Genomic DNA, 12,470 nt, shown 5'->3' with positions numbered 1-12,470 from the left:
TAAGCAGGTAAATCCTTTATTCATGAGTTTAGAAGAGTGAAGCATGACCTTGAGACATTAGATTAAAGGAGGCTTTACAGAGTAAAAAGAAATCAGAGTTGGGGAACTTTACAGAATAGGGTGACATTTAAAATGGAGGTGCAAAAGAATGTCTTAGGTGGTAGCAAGTGTCTTATCTCCAGAGTTGTGGAGATTAGGTCAGAGGAGTTGAAGGCTTTGAACAGCAGGCATGAAACAAATTGAGACCTTGAGCAGATCAGCCATGATCTTATTGAATGATATGCAGTCCCAAGGAGCTGAACACAATACTCCTCTTTCTTAGCTCGTCTCCTTCTACAGTAGAAGGTGGAGATCAATGACCCTTGAGTTCTGTGGAGTTTCTCCAGCACTTCATTTCAAATTTCCAGCAACTGTTTTTATGTTCTTTTGCTCAATCCATAATGCACATTGAACAGCTGGTGGAGATAAGCCAAATGTCCTCTTCCAGCATCGCAACAATTCTTAGTTTTATGTCTGATTTATCCCATCGGAGACTAAAGAGGAAGATGGTATGTAAAAGAAAAGTTGGATGGAGGTACATGGAGCTGCACAACTACTTCTGACAATTATCCTCTTAGCTTGGATCAGACAGGAAAAATTCATTGTTTTTAATAACTTATAAAGTAGTAATTGAAGTTGTTCCATTACCATTTGGATGATAAAAATATATTCATGTAAATTAAGTCAACTTCAAATAGTTCCACAAGATTTCTACAGGCTCTAATTTAAAAGTGAAAGCAATTGGTTTCAGGTAATCAGGAAAGTGCTGGAACCGATTAAAGCAGCAGCAGCAGGGCTCTTAGCTTGGTTTCATGGAAGGGAAAAAAAGTGTTTAATCTCAGACTTGTTAGTTGTACCTGTGTTTAAAACAAAGTAGATAAAATAGAAACAGTATATTTGAAGCGATGCCACATGCAAGCTTGTTATAACAATGTGGTTCAGTTTTACATTACATGGAGAGAATTGCTTAAAAAGAATGAAGTCATTTTCAGGTTGACAGACTTGCAAGAGGGGTACCCAGTCAGTGCAGGAGTTTGGTCATTTATAATTGAGTAATTTCAAATAGGGGAAGGGAGGACTGCAGATGCTGGAGATCAAAGCGGAGTGTGGGATATGGACAAGCTCAGCAGTCAGGCAGCAGAGAAGCAGGACAATAGACGTTTTGGGATTATGCCCAAAACATCAATTCTCCTACTCCTCGAATGCTGCCTGACCTGCTGTGCTTTTCCAGCACCACACTCGACTGACTTCTAATAAGAGAGACAGGATAAGGTTCTCAGATTTACCAATAACAAAAGTAGGAAATTAAGGCGACAAATGGAGTATGCGACGTGGAGGTGTAATTGGGAAATTTGCAGAGGACACAAACTTGCCAGGAAATCAAAAGTGAAAAGTATAGCAGGCAACTATAGCAAGATAATGATTTTGTTGATTGGCAGACAAGTGGCAACTGGGATTGATGTCAGGAAAGTAGAGGGTGAGCTTTTGGAGAGATCAAAGCAAAGGAAGACAAACAGGGATATGGAGAAGTAAAGTCAGTGAGACACCTTGGATTGCATGTCCATAGGTCCCTGAAGGTAGCAACAAGTACATAAGATGGTAAAGGCAACATATGGGATAGAATGACAGTGGTAATGTGGTGGACTAGTAATCAATTGACCAGGCTAATATTTATATAGGCTTCAAACCAAATTAACTTCCAATGACATACTGAAATTTAAATTAAAATTGGAATTTTAAAGTTAGTCTGATGGCAATTACACAACTATTGTTAGTCATAAAACATACCTGGTGAACTAATCGGAAAGAAAGTCTGTCAGGTCTGGTCTGACCTGTGATTCGAGACCACAAACGTGCTCATCTCTTGTCTAACCAGTGACTCCCAAATTCCCATGAAGTAATAAAACAAATTGGGTGAGTTAACAACAGGAATGTGATGGCTGGAACTAAAAACTCAAAAGGTCACATTACAGGAAGGCCATAAATCTCCTTTTCAGAATGTAATTAAATGTCGTCAGAACTTCAATTATAGTTGAGGAAAGATTGGAAAGGGGCTGTTTTTCTTAGCATAGAGGAAGCTGAGGGGTGATAATAATAGAGTTGTATAAAATAATGAATGACTTGTATACAGCAGACAGGGAAGCCCTACCATCCCCTAGTGAAGAGGTCAATTACTAGAGCACAGATGTAAGGTGATCGGTACAGGGATAGTAGGACAGGACAGAAAACCTTGCACCCAGGTGATTGGCCTCTGGAAATCACTGCCCAGTTTGTTGATTAGTCAAACTCTCAAATAATTTTTAAAAAGTCTGAAGCAGTGCGATCTGCAAGGCTCTTTACCAGATGCTGATAAACAGGGATTAGAACGTACAGCTTTTATCTTCGCTGGCTGAATCCAAGTTCATTGTGCTCATTCGTTTATTACTCAGCCTTCAATACGGTCAATATTTTAGACTCCAAGGGAACTGACAGCATGATCTTATCAATGATGAGGCAGGCTTGACCAGTATGTATTCTACCCTGCTAATATGTTACGTTGTGATAGTTTGTAACAAAAATGTTCCATTGTATTAATGGCCATAACTAATAGACTGTACACTAAAGTTATACAGTCCACATCTACGTTGCAAGTCATTCAACAACTGTCAAGTTAATTTCTACTGCTGACAGATTCAGGAGAGAAAAAAAACCACTAGCTATTTGATCACAGCAACAATTGGAGTCAGAGATATTGGTTTCTCTTCAAAGGTTTTATGGCATACACTTATCAATTGCTGACATTAAAAAGTTAAATGTGGATTTATCCCATCAAATTTCCCCTGCCCCAATACTGTAACTTTTTCACTGCATTTAATTATTTTATATATTCCCAATAATCTTTTTATACCCTGTTAGAAACCAAGTAGATTGTCTTCTCTCCTTTCCCTAGTTCTGATCTAAATTTAGATGTTTCCATTTAGGTCTCCAGTCCTACTTTTGTCTGTCTTTGAAAACTTAGGTTAACCTTATCGTTACTGTTGAATATAATTACAATGTAATAACTCAGACAAGTACATGCTAGAAACAGATAAGTATACCTCTTCCGAAACTTAACTTCCTGGTAATTACATCAATTTGCATTGTTAAAAATCACCCTAGTTAGCGAAGAAGATAGCCCATTAATCTGTTCTGAAAGTTGTTCATTTTGATTCATTTTAGGAGTGGGACAGAGGTATAGCCGGATGTCAAAGGGTACATTTTTAAATGTATGGTCACCTGTAGGGAAAAAAAACATTACTTTTTGGTGTCAGCTGCCAACAAAGTTAAAGCTTTTCTCTAGGCGGTGGTGATCTTGTATAAACTTCATTTACCAAGCGACACTTATTTTCAAGTTAATTCTGAAGGGAAGTGGATTTAAAATGTGAAATTTATTTCTACACTAATGAGGTGTGGGGAATTCCACAAACAATCTTCAACCCAAACAAATCTGAACCTTATTTTCCCTTTAATGTTAACAAAGTTGAAACCCAATGCACCTATCCCCAGTGTTTTAAAACGATGAGTATCGAAAATAGAAAAGAATGATTTGTCACGAGTTTGTTTTGCAAACGTAGTTAATTTGAGACTAATGAATTTTTTTACAGGTTAAAATATAAGATACTTAAGCAAATAAGGGGGAGAAGAGGTTTATTACAAGGAAGGAGGAGACACCAAGTGGAGCATAAATATTGCTATGAACTGGTGTTAAATGGCCCGTTTGCACGCAAGAATGTCAATTTAGGCTGGGCAATGCCACCATTTGGTACAGCAAAATATTCTTGGAATATTGCTTCAGATGTGATGTATAAATAACTACAACACCGTCCCCAATAAAGAAATCAAGAATATGATTGATCACTCATTTCTGGTAAATTCAAAGAAAAAATGTCCAATATCATCCAAAGTAGCTATAATTGAATAGCAATGGCTGAGGCATTAGAAACACTGGAATCTAAATCTGAATGTGACCCCAAGTTACAGAAACAAAAAGATATGCTTGACCATGTTTTCATCTTAGAAAAAGAAAGATTGTGTTACAGGTGCAACTTTACATGAATAGATGGATCATGGCAGTACTGTTTGCAATTCAGAGATATCGCAAACTATTGTCATCTTAGAAATATGCAACTATAAACAATCACATCCTCATGAAAACTTGTTGAAACTACTCTCTTCCAACATTGATAAAAAGGCTTCTCTTTTGCATGACTCCCAGTCTGGTGACATTCTTCCTAATGCAAGGCACCTAAAAATGGGCTTGTAAAAGTATACCTCAGTCCTCACTGCTAAGAACTGAAGTCATATCACTTAAAATATTAACTATTTCTAACCACACATGCTGCCAGACCAAAAGTTCCTCCAGTATTCTGTTAAATTCATAAATCAAGAACAGTATTAAAAAGGAGTTTTAACAGCTACATAGTCACATTGAATTGTAGAAGATATTATTCAACCTTCTACAATCTTCTGATCTATTGTTCAGACTGGAAATATTTAGTCTATTTCCTTTCTTAAAACAAAAATTAATATCTGAGAACATTGTGTAACAAAATATTCCCAAGAGTCTTCGCTCTCATTCATAGTAGAAAGAGAACCTGAATATCAGCAAGGTCACTGATTTGCAATTTTCACAAAGGAATTTTTTTTTTTTTAAAAAGTCAGCAAACATACTAAAGAATGAAACGACTGACTTATTCTAATCTGAATAGGAGTGCACAGCTGAGCACAAGATTAACATCCTTTAAAAAGTTACACCACATTTGCAATGTTGCTGAACCAGCCAATGGTTATTCAAAGAAAATGGAAAAAAGCAGTGAACATTATCGTTACAATCCTGACTGTGGCATTGTCCAAGCTTGCACTTCTTTTGGACAGCCATTACAAATGTAATATTACTCCAAATTCCACTATGCTGTATATGGGAACTCTGGAGAAATTGCTGCCAAGACACCACTTCATAGAAGCATTGCTTGTACTTGGAATCATGTGGACATGATGCAAAATGTTAACATTTGCTGGATGATAACTTTAAAAGCATAGTCTTGGCAAGGGGATGTTTGGATGATGGGTTAAGATTTTAGAACTGATACACATGTTAAGGCCAAATAGCCAAATCAACTGAAGCCAGGTCAATAGCTGGAACATAAATGGCCCCTACTCTTCTAGTCTATTATCTTCATTATTCTTGCCAGAATGGGAACACTCAACAGAAAAGGTTTTAAAGGAAATGGATTAAAATACACAGTGGAGTAAATCTGCAGGGAAATAGTGGATAAATCCATAGATTAGATTCCCTAGTGTGAAAACAGGCCCTTCAGCCCAACAAGTCCACACCAACCTTCCGAAGAGCAACCCATCCAAACCCATTTCCCTCTGACAGATGCACCTAACAATATGGGAAATTTAGAATGGCCAATTTACCTGACCCACATGTCTTTGGGCTGTGGGAAGAAACCTGAACACCCGAAGGAAACCCACACAGACACGGGAGCATGTGTAAACTCCACACAGATGCCCAAGGCTGGAATCGAACTTGGGTCCTTGGCACAGAGGGAGGCAGTGCTAACCACTGAGCTGCCCCATAAACCCATAGAAGCCAAAGTTTGTTTGTTTTTTAAATAGGTATATTTAGCATAACAGTCAAGAGATAATGACCAGTATGTAAAAAACAAGGTCAAAAGGACGAGAGTGCACAAGTGTAAGGACCCCATGAGATAAGCATTGAATTGCGCAGGCAACTGATAATAAGGATGGAAACCATAGTCCTAGTAGCTACAGTCTTGCAACTATCTCTATTAGAAGAGACATCAAGATGGATATTAAAATTATGAAAGCACTTTAAAAAATTTTTAATTCTCTCATTTGAAAGAAGTTTTGAAGGCAGAGTGAGGACTACTTTCTTTGGTGTACAATTCAAGGTCACGAATTTAAAAAACTGGTGAGGAAAATCAGGAAAGTTGGAAGGCACTGCTATAATGAGACAATGCAGATGATATGTTTATGAACCAGAATGCTTGTAGGAATGTGTTTATGCTGAAAAACAAAGAACAAAAATGGACTCCTGAAGATTTAAGAATCAAGGAGTTATCAAGGGAGACCTTCCTCATGATCATACCTAGGAAACTCTGGTCAAGTGGAAGGACACTTGAAATCGTAACCTAGGACAATGTGAAATGAGCCAAAGATGCAAATTTTTCTTTTTAAAATGGCACAACTTCTAGGAGTGTGGGACACAAGAGGTTGCAAGGCATTTTGATCGTTCTAGTCACTGCAAAAGTACTTTTTCTTTAAGGGTTTTAGTTGCTTGTTAAATGAAGTTTGTATTTTTACTGTAGCAAGATAAAGTTTTAACATGAAATACTGCCCTTTACTTATTACAGCTGTTGGTTGGGGAAATCAAAAACCAATGTCTGTTGGGATCTTAAAGGGGACAGAAATAAGCAAACTAACCATGAGAGGAAAAAAAAACAGGGGAACTAAATGGAGCAGAAGACAGATTCGTCCCTGGACCTGATAAAATGCATCCTAGGCCATTTTAGAAAGTAGCTACGGACAGTACATCAATGACATTCAGATTCTGGAAAAGTCTGAAGACTGGAAAACTGCCAATTAACACCCTCATTCAAGGAAAGTGAAGGAGGAGACAAAGTGGTACTTATAGACCATTTAGCTTATCATCTGTCATTGGGAAAATGTAGAGTCTATTGAAAAAGGATAGACTAGCAGAGCATTCGTAATATATAAAAAGCAAGCAGAGTCATCATGGTTTTCTGAAATGGACACCATGCCTGACAAAGTTATTAGAATTCTAAGAAGCAAGAAGGGGAGATGAAGGGACAATGGATTTCCCAAAGGCATTTGATAAAAAAGATACATGTGCATAAGGCTACTTAAGAGTCCAGTGTTAAGGATCGTATATTTGCAATGTAAAAAAATCACAACAGTTGGAGTAAATGGGACAATTTCAGGATGGCAACCTGTAACTAGGAATGCCAGTGCAATCAGGGCTGGGGCCACAATTACTTACGTCTTAATGATTTGGATAAAGGTAGCAAAATGTTAGATCACCAGATTTGCAGGTGACAAAAATGGGTGGGAAGGAAAGAATGAGGAAGACAAGAGGACCTAAGAGAAGGATACAGACAGATGAAGTGAATGGGAAATGGAAGTTATGCACTTTGGCAGTTGTAGAAAAGCAGATTAAAATGGGGAAAGAAACTGGAAGAAAGCTGCAGAAGGGCCCTCATGGTGCAGTGCTAGTGTCCCCACCCCTGGGCCAGTAGGCCCAGGTCCAAGTCTCACCTGTTCCAGAGGTCTGTAATAACATCTCAGAACAGGTCGATTAGAAAAACATTAATGAAACAACAAGAGAAAGATGCAGAGTGGCTTGGGGTCCTTGTTCATGAATTAAAATCTAGCAACTAGATTATGTAATAAGGCAGGCAAATGGAATTAGTTCAAAGCAAAATAAACCCATTTAGAATAGGAGGTCTTGCTTAAACTATACCATACACCAAACTACAACTGAAATACTGAACAGCTTTGGGCCTTCATCCAAGTACCAATGGCATGGAAGGCAGTCCAGAAAATGGCTCACTGGGTTGATTCCCAGTATACGAGTAGGTTGCACTTGCATTTGGAAGAACAAGGATGCGACCTTAATCAAAGATTTAAGTTCTGAAAGACGTTCAGAGCTCTGGAGGGTCACTGAACCTGATATGTTAACTCTACTTTCTCTCCAGATGCTGCTACTTCAGAGATTTTCCAACAATTTCTGATTTTCTTGAAGATTGAGCGCCAATAGGTTGTGGGAGAGAGCACCTCTGCCTTCTGTTCAGAGTCTCAAAGTAGGGAGTCACCAATTTAAAACAGATTTAGGGAATTTTGAAGCTGTTGAGTCTGTACAAGCATACTGTAGGGACTGCAGATACAGGCATTGTTGAACATAAATATGTCATTCAGCCTTTCAAGCAGATTCTACCATTCAATACCATCATGGCTGATTATTAATTCAGTACCCTGCTCCCACCTTCACTGACAACTTTGGTCACAAAGAACTAAACTATTTTGAACAGATTAGATTACTTAGTGTGGAAACAGGCCCTTCGGCCCAACAAGTCCACACCGACCCTCCGAAGCGCAACCCACCCATACCCCTACATTTACCTCTTCACCTAACACTACGGGCAATTTAGCATGGCCAATTCACCTGACCTGCACATCTTTGGACTGTGAGAGGAAACCAGAGCACCCGGAGGAAACCCACGCAGACACGGGGAGAACGTGCAAACTCCACACAGTCAGTCGCCTGAGGCGGGAATTAAACCCGGGTCTCTGGCGCTGTGAGGCAGCAGTGCTAACCACTGGTGCCACCGTGCCAAACACTTCTGGATTCATCCATTCTCTGGGGGCAGAGAATTCCACAGACTCACCACTCTGGGACAAGAAATTTCTCCACACCACAGTCCTATGTTGTGACCAGTGGTTCTGGATTGCTCGATCAGGAATGTACTTCCTACATTTACCTGGTCTAAACTGGTTCGGATTTTAATAGGTTCCTTGGACTGCCGCACCATTGTGTATTCAAGCAACAGATGGCCAGATTTTAATCAAGGATTATGGGGATAAACTAAGAAAGGGGAGTGGAAGATTATCAGTTACCACATCTTAAGTGGCAGTGTGGACTCAACAGGCCAAAACAGCCTGCATCTTTAACAAGGGACTATAGAAAGTAGAGCAATAATGACCTGTCCAAAACCAAGAATCAGCACAGCCAGTAAAATGAAGTGTTCTGCAGAACAGTAAAACACAGTCAGCTGTCACAGTCAAGTTATCTGCCAACACAAACGCAGTGGCTTTCAAAGGATGGCTTGTTCAAATATTGAAGTGCTGACACCCATGGAGTCATACATCAATTGAACTAGATGTCACTAGCAGCGGAGAACTAAGAAATAAAGTTGCAATTGTTAAGGATATCATGGCTGTCACCATTATGTCACACATTTGCTGCAATTACAAAACATCAGCTAGATGATTTTTAAAGAGTGGGATTAGGAGTGGAGTGTGACCTTGCTTCCTTGTGAGCGCACTTAAGTCAACCATTTACTTTAGCTAAATTAAGCAGCACATTCTAACTTAAAAGTGGCAATGGACTCCACACTGCCCGATTCTACCTCTTCCCAAGATCCACAAGCCTGCCCACCCTGGCCGACCCATTGTCTCAGCCTGCTTCTGCCCCACCGAACTCATCTCCACCTACCTTGACACTGTCCTATCCCCCCTAGTCCAGGAACTCCCGACATACGTTCGAGATACCACCCACGCCCTCCACCTCCTCCAAGACTTCCATTTCCCTGGCCCCCAATGCCTCATCTCCACCATGGATATCCAATGCCTCTACTTCTCCATCCACGATGACCAGGGCCTCCAAGCGCTCAGTTTCTTCCTCTCCCGACGTCCCCAACAGTACCCTTCCACCAACACACATTAGCTTGGCTGAACTTGCCTGCACCCTTAATTTCTCCTTCGAATCCTCCCACTTCCTCCAGACCAAAGGGGCAGCCATGGGCACTGTTATGGGACCCAGCTATGCCTGTCTCTTTGTTGGCTAAGTAGAACAGTCCATCTTCTGTAGTTACACCGGCATCATTCCCCACCTCTTCCTCCGCTACATTGATGACTGCATTGGCGCCACCTCACGCTCCCGCGAGGAGGTTGAGCAATCAACTTCACCAATACATTCCACCCGGACCTTAAATTCACCTGGACCATCTGACACCTCCCTCCCCTTCCTGGACCTCTCCATCTCCATTAATGACAACCGACTTGACAGACTTTATTAAAAAAACAAACCCACTGACTCCTACAACTACCTGGATTATACCACTTCCCACCCTACCTCCTGCAAAAATGCCATCCGGTATTCCCAATTCCTCCACCTCTGCTCCTAGGAGGACCAGTTCCACCACAGAACACACCAGATGGCCTCCTTCTTTAGAGACTGCAATTTCCCTTCCCACGTGGTTAAAGATGCCCTCCAATGCATCTCATCCACATCCTGCCCCCAAACCCCACCCGTCAAACCGTAACAAGGACAGACCCCCCCCCCCCCCCCCGATACTCACCTTCCACCCTTCTCAAACCACATCATCCGATGACATTTCCGCCATCTCCAAATGGACCCCACCACCAGGGATATATTTCCCCTCCCTACCCATTTCCGCTTTCTGCAAAGACCGTTCCCTCTGACTACCTGGTCAGGTTCACACCTCCCAACAACCCACCCTCCCCTGCCACTGCAGGAATTGCGAAACCTGCATCCACACCTCCTCCCTCACCTCCATCCAAGGCTCCAAAGGAGCCTTCCAAACCCATCCAAGTTTTACCTGCATATCCACTAATATAATTTATTGTATCCGTTGCTCCCAATGCGGTCTCCTCTACATTGGGGAGACTGGACACCTCCTAGCAGAGCGCTTTAGGGAACATCTCCGGGACAACTGCAATAATCAACCCCAACGCCCTGTGGCCCAACATTTTAACTCCCCTTCCCACTCTGCAGAGGACATGCAGATCCTGGGCCTCCTCCACCGCCGCTCCCTCACCACCTGACGCCTGGAGGAAGAACGCCTCATCTTCCACCTCGGAACACTTCAACTCCAGGACATCTGTGGATTTCACCAGTTTCCTCATTTCCCCTTCCCCCACCTCACCCCAGCTCCAGCCTTCCAGCTCAGCACCACCCTCATGACCTGTCCATCTTCCTTTCCACCTATCCACTCCACCCTCTGACCCATCATCTTCATCCCCACCCACCCATTGTACTCTTTGCTACCTTCCCCCACCCTCATTTATCTCTCAACTCTGCAGACTCCTTGCCTCTATTCCTGAAGGGCTTTTGCCCAAAATGTTGATTTTCCTGCTCCTTGGATGCTGCTTGACCTGATGTGCTTTTCCAGCACCACTAATCCAGTGTGTGGTTTCCAGCATCTGCTGTCCTTGTTTTTACCCAGAAGATCATGCCTAACAGATGTTAGAATTTTTTAAAGATGTGATCAAGTGTGGGGACGAAGGAAGTTCTGTTGATGTCATTTATATGGATTTTAGTAAAGCTTTTGACAAGGTCCAACATGGGAGACTGATTGAATGGAGGGAAACTTGGCAAGGTGGATCAGAAACTGGCTTAATATAGGGCACACAAAGGTTAGTAGTAGAAGGCTGTTTGAGTGCACCACAAGGATCAGTACTGGGACTCTTTGTTATCTGCATAAGTGATCTAGATATAAATGTGTGTGTGTGGGGGGGGGGGGAAGAAGAGGTATGTTAAGCAAATTTGCAGACACCCAAGACTGGCAAGGTGACTAATAGCAAAGTGATAGTAGGTTACAGGAAGATATAGATGGGTCAGATGGACAGACACCATTTAACCTTGCTAAGTGAGAATGATGCAGTTCGGAAGAAACAAGATGAGAGTGTACTTAATGAATAGCAGAACACAGGGTAGCTTAGACGAACAGGAATCTCAGTAATTATTCACAGATCCCTGAAGTTACCAGGAGTATGGGAATAGGATAGTTAAGGCATCATATGGGACACTTGCTTTCAGCCATGATAGAGTAAAAGAGTAAGGATGTAATGTTGGAATTGTGCAAAGCACTGGTCAGGTCACAACTGGAGCACTAATGTTCAGTTCTGGTTACTTCACTACAGGAAGGGTCCGATAGCACTATACATACAGAAGTAATTCACCAGAGTTTCTCCATCCCAGGCAACGCTGAGCTATAAAGGAGACTAGATAGTCTTGGATTATTTTCTTCAGGCATATAGATTAGAAGGGATATGGAGAAGGTCCAGGGAGAGCAACTGTTTCCCCTTGGTTTAGCGATCAATCACAAGGGGGCATGGTTTTAGGGTAAGGAGCAGGAGATTCAGAGGAAATTTGGGGGATAAACTTTCAACAGGTAATGGGAATCTGGAATGCACTGCCTGGGAAGGTAGTGGAGATTGGAAACCTTACAACCATCAAAAAAAAAATTTGGATGAGTACTTCAAATATCATAATATTCAAGGATTTGGGACAACTAAGAAATTGGAATCAGTGCACTTTTAGGTGGTGACTATGTCAGTGCAGACTCGAGTCTTTTCTGTGCTGTATGAATCTATAAACTTAAGACTCAACACAGCACTTGGTGAGAATAATCCTACTTAAAAAGCACTAAAATGCAGCATGTTTGCTCCAAGAAAGTAAATTGGTGAATGTCATGTTGAACGGAAAATAGCCAAATTACAAAATAAGACTGGAGACATTTTACAAATTACATTAATGCAAGCATGATTCTTTTAGATAAAGTGTAAAAAAAACAGCCAAACTGCAACTTTACATTATCTAAACAACCTGCTCAGCAATATTACCC

General features: G+C 41.3%; 1 protein-coding gene across 2 annotated transcripts in view; it reads right to left on the bottom strand.

Moving 5' to 3' along the window:
* rap1aa (RAP1A, member of RAS oncogene family a) overlaps positions 1–12,470 on the bottom strand; it is a 126,711-nt gene that overhangs the window by 81,904 nt on the left and 32,337 nt on the right. The gene's annotated exons all lie outside the window — the stretch shown is intronic.

Source organism: Chiloscyllium plagiosum, unplaced genomic scaffold (genome assembly GCF_037043375.1).
Source record: "Chiloscyllium plagiosum isolate Xiang-an unplaced genomic scaffold, Cpla_swu_hap1 HiC_scaffold_26, whole genome shotgun sequence".
Classification (NCBI taxonomy): domain Eukaryota; kingdom Metazoa; phylum Chordata; class Chondrichthyes; order Orectolobiformes; family Hemiscylliidae; genus Chiloscyllium; species Chiloscyllium plagiosum.
This window is presented reverse-complemented; position numbering and strand designations above follow the sequence as displayed.